This window comes from Monomorium pharaonis, chromosome 2 (assembly GCF_013373865.1).
Source record: "Monomorium pharaonis isolate MP-MQ-018 chromosome 2, ASM1337386v2, whole genome shotgun sequence".
Taxonomy (NCBI): Eukaryota; Metazoa; Arthropoda; class Insecta; order Hymenoptera; family Formicidae; genus Monomorium; species Monomorium pharaonis.
In genome coordinates, this window is record NC_050468.1 from 18,344,635 (window position 1) to 18,360,954 (window position 16,320).

General features: G+C 30.7%; 1 protein-coding gene across 2 annotated transcripts in view; it reads left to right on the forward strand.

Annotated features, from left to right (window-relative positions):
• Positions 1-16,320, forward strand: part of LOC105838603 — a 76,515-nt gene that overhangs the window by 50,895 nt on the left and 9,300 nt on the right. The gene's annotated exons all lie outside the window — the stretch shown is intronic.

Below are 16,320 nucleotides of genomic sequence, written 5' to 3' on the forward strand. Positions count from 1 at the left end.
GTGAACATGAATTTGATGTATTTGGTGTTTTTTCGAGGAATATCAGTATTTGGATGTATTAATAATGAGGATATCGTATATTTAACAATAATTTCTGGTGTCAAAAAGAGAAATAACCAATATCTTCCAAGAGTCGCTTAACAAACTCTTCTAATTCCCTTCGTCATCGAGTGAATAAATCCAAACCTTCTGTTAGAGGCATTGCCTGTTTTAGACAGAGAAAGGTGGCCAAGAGAACCTCTGCTAGAAAAACGTTCCACTATTCTCGAATGTAAAAATATGCGAATGTAAAAAGAGAAGGGGGATTTGCTCTATCATCCTGTCACCAGCAGAAATCGAAAACTTATCATGCTGATACCAACGCTTTTCATTTTTCAAAAGCAATTAGAGTTCTATAAAATTAGATCGCCGTATTGAATATGGTACGGAGCCATTAGGTCCAGTTAGAATTGACTGACTATAAATTTCTCGTGTTATAAACTACCTTGTCTATTTAACATGTTACAATTATGTGGTTGTAATAAAATTGTTTTGCATAGCATTCTTTATCAGTCTTATAAAATAAAAGTTAAGAATAAACATATATTTTTTACTAATTTAATATAGACAAAGATAACTTTTTTTATAAAATACAGCGTACACACATACGCACGCGCGCGCACACACACACACACACACACACACACAAATATATTTTTTATTTTGCTACTGATATAATAATATAACAAATATAACTAATATTCGCGCAAATTTATCTGAATCAGATAATTTTGGCTCAGGATATGTTTTGAGAGAAAACTGCCTTGCCAGCTATAGATTCATACGCCATTTGCCAAAATACTTAAAAAATTTAAAAATACCTTCATATGGTAGTGATTATTTCAAAATTTTGTCACTAAAATAATTTTAAATTTAACAAAATTTCGAGAAAATTAAAAATTAAAAATTTTTTTTATTTGAGAACTTTTTCAAATATCAAAAGAATATCTAAAGATGATTAATAAAAAACAATAAAAATAGTATGTCGTTAAAAATATTAAATTCAAATCATTTAACCATTAAAATAATTCATTGATATTTTTAGTTTTTTTCAATGTTAGTCACACAATCATGTCAAGATAAAATATTAAACTATGTGATAAATGATTGGTTAATTATTGGTTAATTGGCTGGATCTATTTTGATAAATCAAATGTGATACAGGTAGAATACCATCGTAGAATACCAGCTATTTATTTCTGTAATCCTTTCATTTGCAATAACGAATCTGTACAATTCTTCATATCGCTAGTTCAATCAACGTAAACGAAAGCAGACCGCTCGGAAGCATGAAGGACATTGGACAAACACATCCCATAAATCCTGGGGGAGCAAATGGTGACTTTGAGTGAATAGTCACTTCATCTTCTCATTAGTGCCATCATTCCAATGTCCTACGAAATACAAATGGCTTTTAATATTAACCGTTTAGTTATCTCTTGAATTTTCGGTAATTTATTTCATCAAAAAATGTTATCAATGAAATTTGCTTACATAATTGTTTTTGAAAAGATAATATTATATATTTAACAATATAATATTATATAGAATATAATATTAATCATATTACTATCAAAAATTAAAGGTATATTAAAAACTAGAAAAAGAGTTAATAAAGGCTTATGTAAAAACCTAAAAATAATAAAATATTATCTAAAGTTCCCTAATATTTTAATCCAATAAATAATTAATATTGCAAAGCAAATGTTGCAACTCTATAAAAATTTAAGATAATAAATATTAATATTAAATTAATTAATAGTAATATTAATTTATTCTCTTCTATTTTGCCTTTAAATGTGTTTAGTCTAGATATAACTTTCCGAAATCAATATTTATTTTTAGCCTGCTTCTTCTAATAATAATAATCTTTAAAAGTTAAAACTAAACATTATAAAAAAAATATTTATATATAAAATCTTATACACTTTTAAGTTTTATTAACACACACACACACACACACACACACACACACACACACACACACACACACACACACACACACATATATATATATATATATATATATATCTAAGTTAGAATTAAATATTCTGTTTTAAATAATGTCAAACAACATTCACATAATTGTTGATCTTAAGAATTGTATAAATATTCTTCTTTCTATCTTTCCAAAAAACTTCTGTTAACCCTTAGTCAAATATATCGTATGTCTCAAAGAGTCGTATCGATAAGAGCCTTCTGGCTCGTTACACACGTTGATCGAGAACGGGAGACTTTGGCGAGCAAACGACGAAAACTCGAAAGCTGTTCATTACTCGAGCTATCTCCTTACGCGGTGAAGAGAAGTGCTTAACAACCTGCTGGCAATCTAACTAAGTGACTCATGTCCTTTCTTTTGCGAATTACGATCATCCTTCGCAATTCTCTTGCCTGTTTTCTTTTTATGTCCTTATACGTCTTTCTAATTATGCGAATTATGCTGCATCGAATATACATCTATTCTTTCATATCTTTCTTTGCCTTGAAAATTGAAAACAGTGCACAATAAAAGTTATATTAAATAAACATAAAAATTAAACAGTTATTCTAATTTATTGACGGTAATAATTTACATATAAGATTACAAATAAAGATTGTGTGTGTGTGTTCAGATGAATCATTCGGATGAAAAGTCTATTATATCCCTCACATATATGAAATTAATCCACAAAAAAGACTTTATTTTCAGATTATTTACATGTCCTTTTTTATCTCAAAATTTTAATCTCTCGAATAAATAATATAAATATTAAATTAAAAACTAAATATAAAGTAAATGGCTGTTTTTAATTATGTTCTTAATGTTCGCATTTAATTCCCTCGAAAAGTATTGATGCGGATTAATTTCTCTTGGCAATTAAAACATCAATGGCAATTCACGAGAATCTCGAAGCTTCCGCTCGAGAAGTTAAAAGCGGATTACCGTAGACTTGGCTCACCACGATCGCCATCGTATGGCTTATCCAAGTTCACTACCACTTATTCTTCTCAAGCACCTTGACATTGAGACTTTCTCATCACGCGGTATTTATTCGTATGAGCGAATCATCTAGGATCGCGAAAAGCTATTAATGTTACGATCTTGACGTATTCGACGAGATTATTTAGCGAATTGGAAAAGAGAAAAAGATAAGAAAGTAAATTGCGATTTAGAAAAACCAAGTTATTAATTACAAGAAACAACCCATCATGGTTGGATTGTCGATGTTTCTTACTTTATCGTCATCATACCCTTAAATCACTCTCATAAGATAAGATAATAATACCCTAAATACGTGCAAGCAAAAGAGTTTAATGGATTATTAAGCCTCCATTTCATCTTTGCTTCATTGATTAAATATGACACTTTAATGCACGGTCATGCGACATTGTGTATTTTATTACTCCTAAATTAAATTTTTTTAACTTCTTCGATATCTCATTATGATTACTTCTCGATAATTTTTATCTACGATATATATGAATGACTATATATTTAAATATTGATATAAACAACAATTAATTGAGTGTTTAGTTTATTCTGTAATTGATGAGTTGAGGCGTAACACACAAATTTTTCGATCAAATTTTGTGAATCATAAAATTCCAGATTTGTCAGAACACGGTCAGAAATTGATGAACGAAAGGAAAGATTACGAAAAGAAACGAGCACCTTTCAGAAACAGCAATAAAATCATGGCTCCTGTTATCACAGTCGCCTAGGGCGCTCGGCTTTATGCTCTAATCATCGAGAGATCCGACATGATTCGATCTTGTCAAAATGAAAGAATAGGACACTTCGGTGAAACACTCAAAATACAGTTTGTGACAACAATATGTAATTAACTATATCATTTTCTCTTCGAAAAAAATTTAAAAATGACGAAATTCTATCGCGGCTCGCGTGGGATTTATATAATAGCCCGTAATTCAACAGCTGCAATGTGTGGTTTCACGATAAAAATAGGCGTCGTCGCCGACGCCGGTTTAACGATATGACCTCGAAGAGCGATCTGTAAAAATTACGCGCATGATATTTATCGTGACTACCGACAATCCTGATTTCTTATATTTAGCCTTCATCTTTGAACACAACGTATCATTGCGACGATGTTAGCAAATATTGTCGAGCATTTATAACATGTAATTCGTTTTTATTTTAGCAGAAACGTCTTAAGATTGATTCGTCTTCGAATAGATTTATAGTACTTTGCTCTCTGATTTATATCCTACAAAAAAAAAGAAAGGGATGATTTATCAAAACACATCATACTCAAAAATACATGTAAAACATAACGTAGTTAACATTAAAATCATGTTTGATGGAACTTATCATTCTATCATAGCTAGTAAAGTATTTTACTTATTAATTAATAACAATAACACTTTTATCGTTTTCATCATCTCGATGAAGTATATCTTATCCGAAAGTAAAATCAATTCAAAATTACAAAAAACATTTGCCACAATTTCCACGGTAAATTTTTATAATAATTAATTAAAGAAAAATTGCATAGTCAGATTATAATAATTTTTTAAAATATATATGTTAAAATATATATATATATAATATAGGTAATATTTTAATAAAAATCTTATATAAAAAATTAGCATATTTACTTTATAACATATTTCTTAAACATATCTGTTAAATATAATAGAAATAAAAAGAAAAAGTTATTTCTCAATTAAATTAAAAAATTTTATTTTATTGTTAATTTAAAAACAAAGTCACCAACTGTGTCGTATAGAACATAGAACATACAATTAAATACAAAATTAAATAATAAATAATACTAACGTATTAAATCAATAAATAAATCATTACAATACTATTACCGCATAAAAAATTGTTAAATTCAAATTTATTTTACATATTGTAAAAACAAAAAACAAGATGTGTCGCGACAGAAGAAACGCCAAGGATCTTTCAGACTTTCAGACGATTGACGCTTATTCAAGCGTGCAGCAAAAGGTGCTCGTGAAACCGTCAAAACTTTTTCCTATATATCGCGTTTATTTTATGACTCTCACCATGGTGATGATAGTCTCTCTGGCACCGATTTATCGTAACACTTGAATTATAGCTTTCAAAACGTTTTATTACGGTTATTCTTCAATTTTCATATCAAAACCATAGATATATCAAAAACATAGGTGAAGATAAAAAATCTTTATCAACATTTTATATTATTTTTCTATATTTCACATAATTTTGGATTTTGAAAACTATTAATATCAAATTATAAGAGTATATATTTTCTAATAAAACAAATAAATTTTATAAGAATTTTGCGAGACATTTCTCTTTCCTCAATAATTATAAACTTAAAAGTAAAATATTTATTAAAAAAAGATTAACTCTAAGTTTATCAGTGAATCATGTCATCGTGCAATAATAAGTCACTCTGTATTTTAATTAAATTAATATAATGTATATTTAAAAATAATATTTAAGAATATTATTTTAACAAAGAAATAAATAGCAAACAAAATGTGTAATATGTATTGGAATTCTCTGATAACGCTATTTATCATTATTTGTGAGCGATTATTTTATATTTCATAAAATAAGTCGACATATTCACATAAATTATATATCAGAATAAAGTTGTAAAAGGGCTCGAGACACACTTCATTAAGTAAATGGCAAATAATTTCGGAGTGAGCGAAGCGACATATGTATCGATTAAACGTACCTCACTTGTAATCGACGTGCGACTTTTGGTTAATGTTGTTCGTGGTCCGCTTCTATTTTGCATAATTCACAAAACACCGATGCATATTTTAAATCGTTCAATTACGCAGCGATCGTGTCGCTATATATATATATAATGCGATCGTATCAGAATGATATCCGTAAACCGATACTGTGTCCATAATATATTCTAACTGCACGATTACCGTGCACCAGGTACCTCGAACCTGCGAAAATCCGTCGTCCAAATTTTTTTTTCATATAATGATACAATTTTTAATTTTATACCACTCGTCATTATAGAAACGAGTTTTTACACGTTATGAGTTGCTCTAAATTTTCTTTTCTTATTACTATTTTCTGAAACTTTATTGGCATTGATGAATAGCGAGTTTTTTGCCTACAGAAATTTGGCGAGACTCAAATGTACTTTACGCTTTTTTAAATCTATATTGTGCCAATGCATTTATATTGGAAATATATTAGACTAATATTGCACCAATAAATTGCCAGTATTGTGCTACTAGAATTCCTGTATATAATTAAATACTTTCAGAGATTTTTTATCTGTGTAATTAATTTAACTGAAGAAGCTCGTGTCAAAGCTTATCTTTCGCTTTCAACAAGTTAATTTTAGTCCTCGACGAGAAAAGAAAGTTCCCGATAATTCAACTTTGTTTCGAATGCATTACGTTAAGAACGATAAAACTGCGTCGATCGCCAATAAATAATATCGTTACAGATACATCGAAATTTCATCTCGTCTCATAGTAAGTCCCATCACGAACCTACTGCCCATGAAAGCACGTGGTGAACCCGGGGAAACGAGAGGATTGGTCCACTCGTTTCCCCTACGCAAGCTCAGTTCGCGAAGCGCGCGTCTCTTCTGATCCATCTCGATGAACCCAGTCGGCGTTTGGCAACGCGTCTCTCATCTAGCGTTCCCTCTGATCGGGACACGCGATACGGGGAACGTGCGGATAAATTATCACCATTACGATAATTATTCCGAAAGTTCGACACATTTGTGTGCATCGCTCTCGTCGCAAATTCAACATAAAAATATATATCGTCTTTATCGATATAAAAATTACTGATATAAATTGAAAGAGTCTATCGGTCCTGATAATAAAATATAATTCGATAAAACAAGGTGTAATAACTAAGTAGAATAAAAAACTAAATTAAATTAGAATTTCGTGTGAAGATCATCAACTGGTAAGGCAAAAAGAGAGAAAGGTGATCATGCCGGATGCCATATGCAATTTGGGTATCATTGTTTCGACGAAATTCCACGGCACGTAGCACCATTGACCTCTTTACGTTGAAACTAGCCGTATGGCTATATTTTTACCGTGGCAACGTTACCGGCACGCAAATTATAGTCGAGTTTTCCCGAACCCGCGTTGGCAGAATGTTACCATTAAATCTCTCCGATCGTAATATAAATGATTCAAGTAAAATTCAAATATAATCTCTGTCATTCAAATACAGAATATGTTATTCTGTATTTCAGATTAATTCTTTTAAATTAATATAAATATAATTAAAAAAATTATTTTTAAATGACTGATTAAATCACTGGCCACAAGACAATTTTAAAAAGTTAAAAAATCTGAGAAATATAAATGTCAGAAAAAAATTTATACAAAGTGTTTTCTTGTTTAAAAATGTAAACATGCGTCTAAAATAAATATTTGTTACATATGCCATATTTAAATTATTATATTCAAACTTTGATAACTAAATTATGTACTATCATTCATTTGTATTAAAATATCTTAAGAGTTTGAGAGCTTCTTTTATGCAAACGCGGGACGCAACCGCGTTCTAAAATTCAGCTTCATTTTAAAATTCCTTCCATTTTTATCCAATCAAATAAGGGAAAATGTCGAAGCGATTTAATTCCGAGACGGGAGAAAGTATTTCCAGAAAAAGTTTCTATCGCGCCCAAAAGTCACGGCAAATTTCCTTGAATACGAGAATATTAAATGTCAGATATACGTGAGCGTGTCAGTCGTTCGAAGCATTGCAAAGTTACGGGTCGTTTACCCTCTCTTCGAAATTACACAATCGCTGAATTAGCAAGACCGGCAGTGCTAAAAGCACGACGTGCTCCCGTCTCTTGCTTTTCTCTCTATCCTCTCTATCCTATTTTTTTCCTTTTCTTCTTCCTTTATTTCCTTCTCGGTTATGTCGAGATTCGTATCCGCCTCCCACTTACCAACTCTGCAAGCCCCCTAGGTTTCCTTTATAAGCCCTGTTTGCCTAGCTTTTAGCATAATGCACTTACATGTGTATATAACAACAGAACATGCTACGAACGTCACAATAGCGATGAAATTCACGACTAGAAATGCGCATTATCTCACGGACTTTGATTGACTCCTTTGATCCCGATTTTAATATCTCCTAACGTCTTCTAGAACTGTCTCTTTAATATTAAATACCGCAAAATATAATACGGGTTATATCACGAGGCAATAAAAAATGAGCTTAATTTCTAAAAATCTTGTAAAAATCTAAGAATTGTTTTATTTAATTTATTTAACTATTTGAATTATTAAATTATTTAATAAAAATAAATAATGAAATAAATAAAAATTTGTATAAAACTTAGATGGCTGACATTTAAAATTAACTGTTATAATTTACTGTAAAATTTACTGTTATAATATTACTGCTTCGTTTTATTTAACTTAAAATTACCATTCTATTATTTAACAGAAAATTTTAAATATTCTACTTTAATCTGCACATGGTACTGTGAGCATAAACTAATGTTTATTTCCGTTTTTGGTAAATTAAAGCAATTAAAAATGTGTATATGCGAATAATATTTAAATCTCAAACAAGGACTGAGTAATCAATAAACTCGTGCAAGCAATAATAAAAATAAACATTACATAGATATGAAGAAAATAGTCGTGTATTATTGTCGGTGCCGAAGATATTAGTTTCTCTAAATCGCGGAATGAAGAACCGTGAGCGCAACGAAAGAGTTGTCGTTCAAAGTCCCGCTTACGAGCGGGACAGCGGGGTCGCGATTTCCGGCGAACTCGGGGAACCTTCCTTTTCCGGAGAATGCGAAGGGATAGTGTCGCTTCAAGCGCCTAAGGGAATTGAGGAAGATGTGAATCCTGATCCTAGGTTTGAACATACAAATTATTGCAAATAGAAATGATTTTTCCGTATCAGAGTAAATTGAACGAAACTTATCAAGAATTAATTGAATTTGTCGCTTGTAACAATCTGATTTTTTTTTTCATTAAAATCTAAAATCTAAATTATTCTAAATTGAGAAAGTTAGTTTAATTACTCAAACACAACTTTAAACAACAAGTCCGACAAATTTAAACAAATTTTTTATTTTGACCATGAATCGAATTAGATAATTCTTCAAAATTTTTTATGGCTAAAACAAATTCATAAATAAATTTCTATTATTTTACAATTTTGAGAAAAATAAAATCAAAAAGGCCAAAACAGATCAATCTTTAAAATCTTTTTTTTCAAAATTGTAACGTAATAACCAAACTTGGACAACAAATTCGTACTAAACAAGTAAAAATGCATTGGACGTGACTAATTATACTCATTTTGCAAAATACTGTAATGTAATTATTCAAATTGTATAAGCGAACTATTGCCATCCTCCTTTCTTTTAATTTATTCACAATTAATTTATTCACTTTTTTAGTAAAACAACCATACAATAAATAATTCTTATAGATTTTTGTTACTGAAAACAAATCTGCAATTAAAATTGCTCTATCACGTGATATTTTTTAGTCCAAAAAAATTGAAAAATGTACCATTCTTAGCACTTTAGTCCAATTTTCTTAAACATATGATATAGCAATTTCACTTGCAAATTGTTTTCAGCGATAGTTTATAAGAATCAGAAGAACTCGGGACATAATGAGCATAATGGGATCTTCTTACAGAAATACTGCAGTATAATAAAATGTTGCAATTGTTACAATAATTTCTACTATATTAATTTGTACTGGAATATTGTAATTTCTTGCAGATGCCAAAATTATATATGAAAAAGCGAGAATCAGAATTGTGAAATAAAAAATCGATAGATAGTATTGAATATGTGCAGTCGTTGAAGAAAAAATAGATTATCATACAGCTTCTATTAAATTTGAATTTGTTCCCAAAACGACTTTAAAATGATATGTTCAGGAAAAGAAGAACAGTTGTGACGAAGTTATAAAATAATCCCATATCCCACATAAAATCCAGAGGTTAAAACTTACTCTTTTACTAAATCAATAATCTCGTCTATTTCAATTATGATTTTACAATAAAATTGCGTTTTTCTTATTGTGTATATTTCAAAGGATATTTTAGTGACAAACAAAATTAGATTATTCATTTTCAATATGTTGAAAACTTGTTTAACACTTGGGATTTCTATTATGCCTCGGGTTCCCCTAGATCTGGTCCGGTTCGTGGTCTAAAATCCGCGTAAAATCGAATAATGTTATTAATACAGAAATATTCTAAAAGCTATATCAGATAATACTTAAAAAACTAATACCTACATGATATATTTACTATTTTTTATATCAAACACTATTGTAAAACTATTTGCGTGTCTGATAATATAATTTAATCATATTTTCAACACGAATGTTCAATTATGCAATGCGACGTTAGTCAGACGTGATCTTTGAATCTCGTATATGCCAGGTATGCCGCGCGTTTCACCATAAGACAACATTATTATCCCGAAAATGGTTGGGGTTGGGTCATCGTCGTGACGGGTGTCATGGTGCAAATTCTCGCTACGGGAATACACGGGGCCGCTGGGGCTTGGTTACTGCTCGATGGGACAAAGCGATATCGCCAGACTCTTCTTAACGTAGGTACGTGACGTAACAAATGCGCAAGTACTATGAACAATAATTTTTGTCAAACCTCATTAGAGAATCATTGTGATTATTTCAAACTAATTGTACACATAGCGCATGAGCTAAGGAATCTGTATTTAATACTTGTTAAATATAGCACAATATATAGCTATGTTTCCGCGAATAAAAAATGGTTAATGTTTTGTGTACATATATGGTATACACATATATATTTGAGATTTAAGTATTTTATAGACAAAATAATAAAATGCTTGTTTTTTTATTGTTCATCACTTTACTGTGCAATTAAAAGTGAAACAAAAATCAAGATAAAAATAATAATTTAAAAATACGTTAAGTTAAAAAATAAATACACACACAAAATCTCTATAAAAACGATTTTGACTTTTATAAGATTTTGTTATTATTAGAATATATGTACTATATTTTTCTTGGAAGTAAATTCTTAACATTGTTTTGAACTTGACAACATAGAAAACAGAAAATATTTCATGTAATATAAATTTAAAAAATTTTAGTTTATTTAAGAAACGTGATCTATAAAAATAATAACTTAAATTTATATAGTTCAAAAGCCCATACAAACAGTATTACTTTCGGTATTAAACGTTAAAATATACTTTCAATATTTTATCATTGAGAAAGAAATGAAATATAAGGTTGTATTCCCAAGTGGTTTCCAATACTTCTAAACACAACGTCGCAGCACGCCGGCAACATTTTCGAGTTGCCTCTTTAAGAGCTCGCCTTATTACTCGCGAAGAATTGCGTCACGAACGGATTATTATCATCCTCGTAAACGCGAACCTGCCGGCCACGATATATTTTTAATGTTTTTGCGTGTTGCCATCTTTGAGTCTTAACGAGTTTCGTTAATTTTGCAATGTAAAATCACGTTCTTAAAAAATTTTATAATTTCTGTTAAGGAAAAGAAACAGAAAAGCAAAAGAAACGTGAGAAAAGAAACAAGAGGGCAAGCAAAAAAATGGATTATGTTTTTCAGCAAAAATCTTAAGCATTTGAAAAAAAATAAATGTACTAATTTGCTCTATCTTAAAGAACATAATGAAGAATACACATTTGCTAATCCTTTAATCTCAGTCGAAAGAGTCTCTTTCGATCAACAAGGGTTGCGGAGTACAGACATGTTTTCTAACACGTCTCTCGAAACAATACTAAAGAGTTTTCATTTGCGAACTGAGATAGATAGATATTCAATGTAACTTATTGCAATTATACGAGATTCACTTGAAAAGGGCCGGAAATTGTCTGGCTGAAACATTGTGCTCTAATTAATAAAGTATTGCCAGAGTAGTCACTATTCAAGTTTTATTACAGTATATATTTTAATTTTTAATTAAGACATTTATTTAAAAATACCAATAATCAATTATTATCATTCTGAATCATTCTAGCAATAAGTTAAACGTTTTAATAAATTTTACACTTTGGAAATATTGATATGTATAAAAAGCTAACTGCGTTTTTTATTAAAATGCAATTGATTTGTTATACATTTAATATCTTTTTTATATTATTATATTATATTGTAACTTATTAACCTCTTATAAAATAATACTTCTAAAAAAATGTCACAAATTTATTTTTATTTTAGTAAAACGCTTAAAATCTATAAAATCTGTTTAATAAAACTATTTGATTAATTTAGTATTTTAGTATTATTATATTTTAATAGCATAATAAATATAAATGTGTGTGTATGTGTGTTAAATTATGTGTTTTGTTCTACTCAATCACTTAGAAATTTGATAACTTTTTATGATCATATGAAAACTTGAAAGACAAATATACTTGTATAGGCGACATATACTTGCACTATTTCAACCATCCTTTTCGCTCTTTTGAGAGCTCAGCAAAAAGGTTTTTACAAGCTTCTTCATCCTTCACGAGGACAAAGTCGCCAACTAAAATCCCGACCAGTCCACAAGTCGTTGACCTTGATGGAAGTGGCTCTCGCTCTTGCTCTCGCCAATTCACTCTTGCTGTCATTTCACCCACTCCCATCAAGAAATACTTCAGGGGTGGAAAGAATACCCGTTGGTCTCGCGATTCTCAATAAAGAATTCTGAACTTTATCGTAAAAAATAACGAAAGAAGAAACGATATAAATGTGGAGGCGAAACATGAATTAAGCATTATGCGATAAATATTTCTCTTAGATTTTACCTTATTAGAAAATTTTAAAGACAACTTAGAAAAATAATTTTTGTAACACGATTTCGTATGTATTTTTTTTATAGATTTGAAAATTCTTTTTCAGAATTAAAAAATATATATATTAGTCTTATTATCAGTCTAAAAACTAAACTTTATATCAAAAATGAAAAAAATACAGATAAAATCTTGTTAATGATATGCAATAATGTGATTCTACATTATCAATCTCGATCAAGTTTATGGTCACTCTAGCATCCCCTTAAATTACTTATTCTAAATTTAAATTAAAAGATTAATCTATAACTTTTAAAATTCGATTATAGTATCCCACATGATCAAGCATTCCATGTCCGATCAATTGTTATCCAAGGGAGTTTTTCGAAATTTTAATGGTAATTAAATTTAGATTACATTTTATTTTTTCCCCCAAAAATATTGAACAAACACAGATATTTATTGTAGAAACTTAAAAGTATATTTATGAAATTTCAAAGATTGTTTGAACTCTGCTTTAATTAAATAAATTAAATAGATAAAATTTTTGGATGCATATCTATGATTATATGAAAACTTAATAAAATACTCTTTTTAATGTATTGTACTATAAGCATTTTAATTTTGTGATATAAAAATATCAATGTAAAATATTAAAAAATTATTTTTATAAAAATCTCTTCAAGAGAAAGAGAGAGAGAGAGAGAGAGAGAGAGAGAGAGAGAGAGAGAGAGAAATTGAAATAAAAAACATCACTCTCTAACAACCAATATAAAAACTAAAAGGTCTATTTCCATGTATATTATATCAGATTCTGCAAGATTTACAAGCTTTATTATATTATCAGGCAGGCATTTCAATTTGATGTATTCTGAAATAACCCTCTGCATATAAATCTCTCTCCAGAACATTCACATTCTTCCTCCCTCTTCAACATCCTAACCGATAATAACAGAAATAGCCTGTGTATATCCCAAGGCGAATTTGGATATATTTACTTCCTCATTCAGGAGGGAATTCCAAGACGGTCGCGGGAATCCCGTTGGCATTCAAAAGGAGGAAGAAGCGAGAGATCCTGTGTGCGAAAGGCACGTCTTAAATGATACTCCCACGCATATAAGTCACCACCGTTGGCGAGCGATATTTAACGCACATCCGTCGTCCCGTCGTAGCTACAGTGAGATTAATAACTGCGTTTCCTCTCCCGCACGGCACGGCGCGGCGCCCGTTTGTCTCCGTAACTGTCAGCCCGTTACTTACTCCTGTAATAAAACGTATTCACCGCGATTGATGAGCTCGCGTATCGATGAGACCGGTGAAAATTAATTAAACAACTCGGTTTTCCGCGAGGGCAACCTAATCGTGTCCGCTTAATAGCCCGATGTCACTATTAAAACGGTCTTAACCGCGATTGAGTGCTCGTTTAATACTACCTACCGGCGCGGCGGCAGTATTAATTAGTGTATTAAAGAGAATAATTGCGAACGGGTGATAAAAAATATATGAGAGAGGTCTTTGCAATTTTGAAGTGTCTTTTGAAAATCTACCAAGTTATATCTGCACGAATTTTTCTTTGATATGTCTACACAGAGAGAAAGATTTCTTTAAATTTAATAAACCGTTTTGTTCGACTATTCCAAAGCATATATTTCTTTGTTTCTAATAAATTTTATTGAATCTAAAGAAATCTGTTTAAAATTTATTAAAACCAAAGAAATATATGCTTTGAAATAGTCGAACAAAACTGTTTTAATAACTGCATTAAATCTAAAGAAATTTTTCTCTCTGTATAGAAGAAATTTGATGAATATTTAGCAGATAGTTCCTTCCTCGTTTATTTTCCTGTTTTTATAACTCCTCAAACTTATTTATTTAATCTTCCAATTGTAAATCTGCTTTATAAAAATTGAGATGTAGAACTAAAATATTTACAAGCAAAAATTTTAAGTGCATATAATATTAAACAGTATAAGATATCTTTTACTATAAAATATTCTTTATAACTTATAATAGTTTATATACATTGAGAAAAAAATAATATTTGCAACTATAATTGCATAGTGAAATAAGTACAATTAAAAATATCATTTTTATAGTAAATATTACTATAATATAGATAATAATAATCATATGCTTACAGTGCTTATATTGGTGATTGCTTTATGGTACTTACAACTTATTATATTAAAATCTTCATTTTAATTATGGCAACCATATTATAAGTTATATAAATCAATATTATGAGAACTTTAATACGGCTTAAACAAACTATAATTGATATTGTTGAATAACTATAAAAATATTAGGTCCAAAATAACTAGAAATGATATTACAGTTGCTGCAACTATTTTTTTCTCTCGGTGCAGACGCAAACTATTGTTGTTTGCGTGTAGACCTCCCCGATGTTGCTTCGGAACTCAAGTAGATGCAAGAGGCGTCCGCGGCTTTATCCCAGAATCAGACGTGATTTATCGATGGGATTTCATAGTTGCGATAGACGCGCTAAACATATCGCTCGGCAAGAATGAGGAGAAAAGAGGAAGAATGAAGTATAAGAGTACGAGGCGTCGTATTCGTTAACGCGTGATGCGTTTCTTGAGAATTCTTTGGATGTGACTACCATAAATCATTTGCTGACAACGCGTAAACCTTATTGGCTCCAAGTATCTGGGGTACGGCAATAGCTTATTTCGAAGATACAACGGCATATCACGAATCGCATAAGGAAATATATGAAGTCGCTAGATGTTTAATCCATTTGCGCAGACTATGGGTCTAGACGAAAATTGTGACCCACTTTACTTATGATGACGAAGGAGATAACATGAAAAGCAAATAAAATTTCCCCCCAAAAAGGAAAAATATATTATTAAGAGAAAAATTAGATTTAAATATTTGACGCATAAAAATATTTCAGTCGTGTATCTATTTTCACATTATTCCCAAGCACTTATAATGAAACGATATCCAAAAACAGCGAGCCAATCGATGTGGAAAACAAATATTCCCCGTCAGCCATTCCCCCTTATATCGCCGATTGTGACTTATCCCCCGATCGTAAAGTATCGGTTACGGAAAAGATTCGTCGGATTCTATTGCTGAGCAATACACAGCCCGCAAAGCGAATCCGTTTTACTACCGACTTGACCGGAAATTCGCAAGGAAAATGCATCAGCGCAAATCGCGAATCAATCGCGATTCGCTGATGCGCTTTCCTCGCCAGATGTCAACCGACGTTCGTCAAACAAACGTGAGAACGGATAGCTCGCATTAACTTCAAATAGACAAACAAAAGAACGAAATAAAATAGATAGTAAACGCAAGCGAATAGAGAAAAAAGTGGCAAAGAGTGGCATGCCAGACGAAATGAGAAACGGGCGCCAGTCGAAGTGTCTTGTTATCTACGACGCGCGTAACGAAGATCGAAACATTTTTGCGAGTAGCCACGCGTGATTTGACTTTTTTATTATGGGGTAGATTGCGAGCGATACACGCGCGAGAGTTATATCTCCTTCGGGACCGTCAATCAGCAACGCGCCGCTGGCG